The sequence below is a fragment of the Gossypium hirsutum genome, chromosome D12, assembly GCF_007990345.1.
Source record: "Gossypium hirsutum isolate 1008001.06 chromosome D12, Gossypium_hirsutum_v2.1, whole genome shotgun sequence".
NCBI lineage: Eukaryota > Viridiplantae > Streptophyta > Magnoliopsida > Malvales > Malvaceae > Gossypium > Gossypium hirsutum.
The window spans coordinates 25,602,704-25,611,241 of NC_053448.1; the positions used below are offsets into that span (position 1 = coordinate 25,602,704).

At 34.4% G+C, this 8,538-nt stretch overlaps 1 non-coding gene across 1 annotated transcript; it reads right to left on the reverse strand.

The window, feature by feature from the left end:
* Positions 1-1,370: 1,370 nt before the first annotated feature.
* Positions 1,371-1,477, reverse strand: LOC121224874 (small nucleolar RNA R71). Its single transcript, XR_005922616.1, has one exon. It is a non-coding gene; the product is annotated as a small nucleolar RNA R71 (small nucleolar RNA).
* Positions 1,478-8,538: the final 7,061 nt, after the last annotated feature.

Consider the following 8,538-nt stretch of genomic DNA (forward strand, 5'->3'; position numbering starts at 1 on the left):
TTCATACGTGAATGGTTGCATTAGAATTAGTTGAGTTGTTCGAACCAGATGATGACTAACAGACACAATAATTGAAATGTGCATGTTTAATTTATGTTTGACCCAAAATAAATTAAGGTTCGTAATAACTTGACCGAGCTCTATTGCTTGGCTTTTAGGTTTATGTGATTAAATTGTTTCAAACCGACCCAGTCCTTGTTACTTCACATGAATGCTATGAAACTCTTAGTTTAATATGATCAATAAAATACATGTTTTACCAAGTAAAAGATTCTGAAAGGACTTAATTTGTTTTCAAGCCCATAAAAGATCGAGTTGACATGGAGTATTTTCCGAGCACTGTTAAGCATGAGAAAAATGAATTAATTTGAATGATGTAATTATCCTAGCCTATTCATCTTATTGACTGTTGAATCTTGTGTTTTTGTTGCTAAACTCATTTCATACATTTCATCTCATACTTTGCATTTAGATTAAAATTGCATTAGGGATCATATTATATTTAGAAATTATTTATGCATCACACCACTCACAAATATTGTGTTTTTATCACCATATTGTTAACTCTAATTTTACAATTAATTGATTAACATACACAATCCCTGTGGAGATGATAACACTTTTACTTATTACTTGATAACGATTGTGTACACTTGCACAAATCGAGCATTATAAGTTTTTGGCGCTGTTACCGGGGACTGTTGCCTTAATTATTTTTTTGAAAATATTATTTTCAATTTGGTTTTTATTTTATTTTTATTTGAACTTCGAACCTTACTAATTTATTCTTTATTTTTGGGATTTATTTTTTAGGTGTTTATGAGCATAGATCAAATTACCGATTTATTACCTGTAGACCCTGAGATCGAGCGAATAATTAGATAGAGAAGACACGATAGATCAGCTCAAAGACAAGCCGAGATGTACCTTAGAAATCAAAATGATGGACAATAAAATGGAGCCAATCATGTGCACAATCCCATCCTTATTGCTAAGGATAGGGATTGTGCCATAAGATATTACGCTGTGCCACTCTTCAATGAATTAAATCCAGGAATTAGGAGACTGAAGATTGAGGCACTACAATTTGAATTGAAACTAGTGATGTTTAAACTGCTCTAAACGTGGGCCAGTTTAATGGAATACCCACTGAAGATCCATACATTCACCTTCGATTATTCATAGAGGTGAGTGATTCGTTTAAGATAGCCGAAGTGACTGAAGAAAAATTGAGGTTGAAGTTGTTTCCATACTCATTGCAAGATCGAGCACGATCATGGATTAATTCGTTTCCACCAAGTTCAATATCTACATGGCAAGAACTCGCAGAAAGATTATTGGTGAAGTATTTTCCACCTAGCAAAAACGCTAGGTTGCGAAATGAGATAACCACTTTTCAACAATTGGATGACGAATCCTTGTATGATGCATGTGAGAGGTTCAAAGAATTACTTCGTAAGTGCCCTCATCATGGGATTCCACACTGCATCCAGTTGTAAACGTTTTTTAAATGTCTCAAAGCACACACAAGGTTGATGATAGGTGCTTCTACGAATGGTGCGGTTTTCTAAGTCTTATAATGAGTCTTACGAGAACATTGAGAGGATCACTAGTAAAAACTATCAATGGACAAAAAATTGAGCAACTTCAGAAAGACGAGTATCTAGATTGCATGAAGTGGACGCATTTACATCACTCTTAGCTCAGGTATCTTCTATTTCTTCGATGTTAATATAGTTTACCACTAATGGTTTGAATAATTTTGTAGCTCAATCACTAAGTCGACGCAGTGTAGTTTCCTATGTATGCTGTGGGGATGGTCATTCTTTCGAGAATTGTCTATCAAAACCTGAGTCAGTTTATTACGTAGGGAATCAACACCAAAATAGAAGTGGACAAGAACCACAGTCCAACTTCAAAAATCCTTCATGGCTCAACCATCTAAACGTTGTTGGAGTAACCAAAGAAATGGACCGAACAACACTTACATGCAGCATAAACCCAACCAATCCTAAGGGTTCAATCAACAAGCTCCAAAACCAAAACAACCTGAGTCATCCAATAGCTTGGAGAACTTGTTGAAGGCGTACATGGTGAAGAATGACACATTAATCCAAAGCCAAGCAGCAACACTGGAAAATTTGGAGAACCAAATGGGTCAGTTAGCTACAAAGCTTTGCAATATATCACAAGAAGCCTTGTCAAGCAATACAAAAAATCCAAGAAATTTTGGTAAGGAACATTGCAAGGTAGTTTCCTTACGAAGTGGTAAAACTTTGGAACCCAAGGAGATTGTGGTTGAAGATGAACCCGTTGAGAAGGAAAAAAGTCAACCAATAGTTGAAATTCTTAAACCAGCTGAGCTAGAACTTACAAAGTCTGATGAGGTAAAATCTAACCCAATGAATTCTGAAAAACTAACATTTTTTGGATGTAAATTTATCTCATCAAAAAAGTTGTCCAGTCCAACCCAAAGTTCTATCACCTTTGTACCCTCAAAAGTTCCAACCAAATAACTAGAAGTAGGACGTGCAATGCAAGAAGTTTTTGGCGTTATAAAGCAATTTCACATCAACATCCCGTTGGTGGAGGCTTTAGAGAAAATTCTCGATTATGTGAAGTTCATGGAGAACTTCCTGTCCAAAAAGAAAAGACTCAGAGAGTATGAGACTGTAGCAATAACGAAGGAGTGCAATGCATTTTTATAGAACAAGCTTCCTCCAAAATTGAAGGACCATGGAAGCTTTACTATACCCTGTAATATCAGAGAATCTTACTGTGGTAAAGCTTTGTGTGACTTAAGAACGAGCATCAACTTGATGCCTAAGTCTATTTTCAAACTGTTGGGAATAGGCGAAGTAAGACCCATGACTATGACACTTCAACTGGCGGATCGATCTTTAGCATAGCCCAAAAGAAATATCGAGGATGTTTTGGTCAAGTTGATAAATTCATTTTTCCTACTGACTTCATTGTCTTAGTTTTTGAAGTACATAAGGAAGTACTGATCATCCTAGGGAGACCTTTCCTAGCCATGGGAAGACATTGATAGATGTGCAAAAAGGAGAACTCACGATGAGAGTTCAGGATGACCAGGTAACACTTAATGTTTTTAAAGAACTGAAAATTACCAATCTGATGGAGGAATGTTCAATAATGGATGAGCGAGAAACCTTAGTTTCTATGGAATGGAAAAGAAATTTTGAAGAACGCCTGTTGAAGAACACTTTAGGGACTGAGCCATTGAAAGATGAAAAAGGTAATGAAAATATGGCTTTGATGGAAGCTAATCTGAGGAACTATGTTCAACCAGCACTATTTGAACCATTAGAGTTGGAAGTTCGGGAGTTTGTGCGACCCAAGTTGTCAATCAAGGAACCACCTAAACTCGGACTTCAGGTACTTCCTTCCTATTTAAATACATTTATTTAGGTAAGTGTTCTACTTTGCCTATGAATATTTCAGCAAAACTGACAAAACAACAAGAGAAGCAACTAATTGTAGTTTTAAAGAAATTTAAAAAGGCGATCGGTTGGACCATAGCTGATATTCAAGGTATAAGTGATAACTCTTGAAAGGAGTTATATTTCATTCCCTTAGACCTTGCTAATTGCCTGTACTTAAGTAAATTTAGTTGCATTTTAAGACATTCTATTCGTAATTTTTATTGTATTACATTAAGAAGATTGGATAATGCTTAAATGTTATTATATGTTACTTTTACTTGTTTGCGGGAAGGATTTGTTTGGTAGTAATTGGCAGGTGCAGAATGCGGAGAAAGAAATAAAGGAATGAAGGTTTGTTGTGGCAAAAGGTTGGATAGTTTTCCAACATGAATGTTGTGGAAATTCCAGGAAGACCAAATCAACACTCAACGCATAACAGTGTTAGCCCAACTCTACTTGTATCAGAAAAATCTGCCTAAGAAAGAAGGAAGAAAATCATGGGCTGATTGGATTTACCCTAGGGAAAAAGCTTATAAAAAGCCAAAGGATAAAGCTATTGCATGTAAATAATGCAAATATGCAAGTGTACACGTATATTCAAGTAATATAATGATGAGTGTGTATCGTCTCTACAGGGATCAGAAGATTTAAGGAATGAAGCTATGCAAAAGAAACATAGTATAAATTGGTGAAAGAAATTAATGAATGAACTAATAGTATCAATTATAACTGAAATATGACCAAACAATCTAAAGGTCGTGGCAATTCAAAAGAAACAAGTAGAGAATATTCATGTTGTTGAATGATAAAGGTTGGAATTACTCAGGGAATATTTTCATAACATAATAATGCCATGCAAAGTTATGACTAAACTACTGCAGTCTACTTCTTTCGAGAGTTAAACTTTAATTATTATTCAGAGTTTGTGTATGTCTACAAGACTCATGAATGATAACCCAACTAACACTCTACACTTGTACAGATCGCATGTTCTATTTCTAGAGTGCTGCGAATACTCCTACGAGTACTCTCCTATATCAATCAATTAATAATCTGATATATTTAATCCTTTCAGATTCAAATCCATCTAAGTTCTTAACATGCAATCAACTATTTCTAGAGCTTGCATGCATGCATTCCAAATAAACAAGAATCGAATAAAACAATAATCTTAATCACAATCATATTATGGACATTACAAATAATTCAATATTCACCCAAATAATTCCAACCCGAAGATAATTTGATCACGGGTTGGGAAATGAAATCCAAAATTAAATCATTCATCAACATATTCAAGTTTTATGAATCATAGAATTCAAAACCAAAAAAATAGAACAAATGAGGAACTATAGGAAGTTCTTGTTGCACTCTAACTTCTTATCAAGATTCTACGCAAAACCTAAGGCAGATTTCTCTTCCCCTTCTTCGCGTCTATAATCTCCCTTTTCTATTAGCTGCTCCCCTCTTTTTCTCTTCTAAATTACTCCACCGGATTCTGTTGTAGAGAGAGTAACTGCTCTCTTTCTTTTCTTTTCTCTTCACAATCTATATGTGTTTTCCTCTAGACTCTCTCCTCCTTTTATAGGGTAGTCCCCTCCCTCTCAACACACATATTTTGCTCCTCTTTTTCAAGGTGATTTATCTAGTACACGTACAACTAGCTAAGAGTGACGTGGATTTAGTATTGCATCATCTTCCTGGAATTGCCATGGCATTTCTGTTGGCAATCTATCCTACCATTTGCCTTGGCAATGTTTCACCTCCTTCGTTCTCTTTTCATCTTCCTCTTTTCCTTCTTCTTGCCTCTTTCATCCTACTTGCACTTACTGCCAAAGACTACCAAACCTCTTTCCAGCAATTAAAAGTAACATAAATTTACTGTTGAAACACAATCCAAGCTTTAGTATGTAATCCTCTAGTAATAAGTCAGAAATGCAAACATATTTTCTTAATTACAAGAAAATGCTTCAGTTTAGAGGCATGAAATATAACTCTTTTCAAGAGTTATCACAAATCTAATAAGGGGAACAAAATAGAACAACTAGAAGGAGGAAACCCTAAAGGGTCAAACAACAAAAAGGGATATTCGGAGGCAAAAAATAGAGGGTAGCGGCTAAGTAAACGCGGAAAGAGAAAATCGAAGGTAGTCCCTTTCAGTGAGCACAGGACACTGTTCTGCTCGATTGTGGATTCGTTCAACGATTTTTCCTATGTTCTTCCATTATTTCTGAATTTGTTCTCCCATCAATTGATTTGATTGAAACGATGTTGGATGATATTTTGGATTTCAATTTTAGTTGCCAACCCATGAGCTAAATCTCACAGGGTTGGGATTACATGATGAAGCATTTATTTTTTTAATGGTTGAAGCATATATATGATTTAATTTACCGTTTCATTCAAAAAAAATTTATTTCTAAATTGTATGCATGCAATCCTTAAACATAGATGACGGCACAACACGCCCATAAACTAATCTAATTCAGAAAAGGTTGGAGTAGTTGGATTGTAATTGAATGATAAGAGCAAGTACTCAATAGATACTTGTAGTAGACTCTAGACATAGAGTAGCGTTCATATAGAATGAAGACAAAACAGTATCGTACTAAGGCCTATAGACACAGGCCAGGTAACTTAAGATCTTACTCTCAAAAAAAGGAGATCATTTTAGGTCATGCCATCCAATATTCAACTACTGTAGGGTTGCCCTAGCAACTCCCCTAAACACTTCGGCTCCACTAGATCAGAGCCTCTCAGTTATAGACTTGTGGCCTCCCGTACTAGATTGGCCTCTAGCAACTTGCTGTAAAACCCTCAATAGTGCATGTGATATCGCACCATCAATAGGATCAGGGTTAGCCTCCTCATCAACAAATTCCTCAGGCTCTTGACTAAGTTATCCATAACAAGATTGTTTTTATTACACCAAGGTCCGGTATAGGTACTTGAGCAGTAAATGACTCTTTCTGAGCCTCACGATGATTTGCACCACGAGTTCGTACACTTCACTTATCCATAACATTTATTCATAATTTTTTGTGAATTTTCTCTGATAATTTTAGAAATAAGTTTTATGTTATCACTTTAGTGTTTTCAATCTGATTCTCACCATCTAAAAGTATATCATCTTAAATCTAAGATTTCATAATCTAAAGTTTCCAGTATAAAGAGTACTTATCTTGGATGAGCTTCCAGAGTCTCGAATTTTCAGAGATTTAATTTAAAATTCAATAGTCAAAATGCCTTTAAAAAATCTCTTTTAAAATATGCATGTAGGCCCAATTAAATACACAATCCAAGATCTGAATCGAGCTCTAATACCACTAAATGTAACAGCCCAAACCAGGCGTCGATGTTATGGACGAATCTCGAAAGTTATATTAACAACGTTCGAAATTATTTACTTGTTAAAAATAACTAGGTTTTCTGATGTTCTGTGAAAACTTAAAAAAAATTGAATATTTAATGATTATGTTTCTTTTAGAAAAGGGCGACATTATATCGTAATGTCATTTTAAGATGTTTGAAAAATAAAGAATTTGCATTATAATTATTTATTAAAAGGTCTTGGGTAAAAATATTTCACAGTGGACTTTCATAAAACTACTTAGAAAATTACAAGTTATAATTTTGTTTAAAACCAAGTAAAACTGTAAATAGTTTAAATAAACTCCATATTTTAAAATACTACAAATCTTATAAATTTTGCATACATGTATGACAATTTCTAAAAAGAAAAAAAGAAATGTCCAAAGTCCAAAGTCCACAACAAAATCCAAATAGTTTTAAATTTAATTATTAAAAATCCATAAGAATAATGCATCTGAGAGGCTCCACCGAATGCTGAATCCAAGTCGTATGTTTGAGTATTACCTGAAAGATTATAACATTAAAGGAGTGAGTTTTATAAGGCTAGTGTGGGTCATTTAACAAATAAATGTAAATAAACACATAACCATCAATCAGGTAAATATTTCACTTTATTCACATGATCATGGCAATGCGTTTTTATAAAACATTTATGCATATTTGTTTAAAACATCCTAGACATCACCGCTACACACCACAATCAAGTTCCCTAGAACTCGTCCATCCAAACACTTCAATTTGTGAACAGTGTCACAGTAACGCAGATAAACAACCACTTAATAATATTGTGGACAAGCCACCACTTTTACCGATAAACTATCACTTCTTTCACCTTTCACATATCACACCCCATGCATGTGATATGGCAACAAAAATCACTTTTCCACTTTAAAATTAAATTTTCACTTTAAAATCAATTTTTCACTTTGGCATGTGAGACATGCTCATTATATCGCTTATCACATAAAATCACATAGGCATTCTTAACATGCAAATCACATATGCACATATTGTTAAAATTATATCGTAAATTTGATGTGTAACAACTCTCTAACCGATAGATTACCTATTCAACAACAAATGGTGATCTTTCGTTAAGAAGGTCATTTTTAAGGTTGATACAATAAGTTAGTTATCAACTTCCATTAACACATACCCTTAGATTAATCACTCGGAATAGTGATTTTGATCCCAATGTTAATGATCTCCTGGGTTGATGTCGATCGACCCTTTAATGTAACATGACATAAGAGATGTTAATATACAAAAGTAGTATGAGTAATGACCTATAACAACATTCAGTCAAGAAGAAAACAAAGAGGAAGGAGTGTTTTTCATTCAACCCTTACACTTACTAGTTCTTGGTTGACAAGATAATTGATAGATCACCTTGATCACAAATCGAAGGGAAAATGAGGATCTAAATAAAGGGTCATTTAATTGTAAGTCCATGAAATTATGTTTTAGAAATGAAAACTAATAAAAGTAGATAATGCAGAATTTTGATCACTAAAAAGAAAGATGAAAATTGAAAAATGAAAAAGAAGAGAGGAGGAAACACAACTATTGGCGGTAGTGCTACGACAGCGATGATAGTAACGATTTGGTAGAAGAGAAAAAAAGGAGAAGGGTTCGATCACTTGATAATAGAATAAGAAGAAAAAAGGAAAAGAGAGAAAGAAAGAAAAAGAGTTACGTATGTGGTGGCGCATGGTGGTTG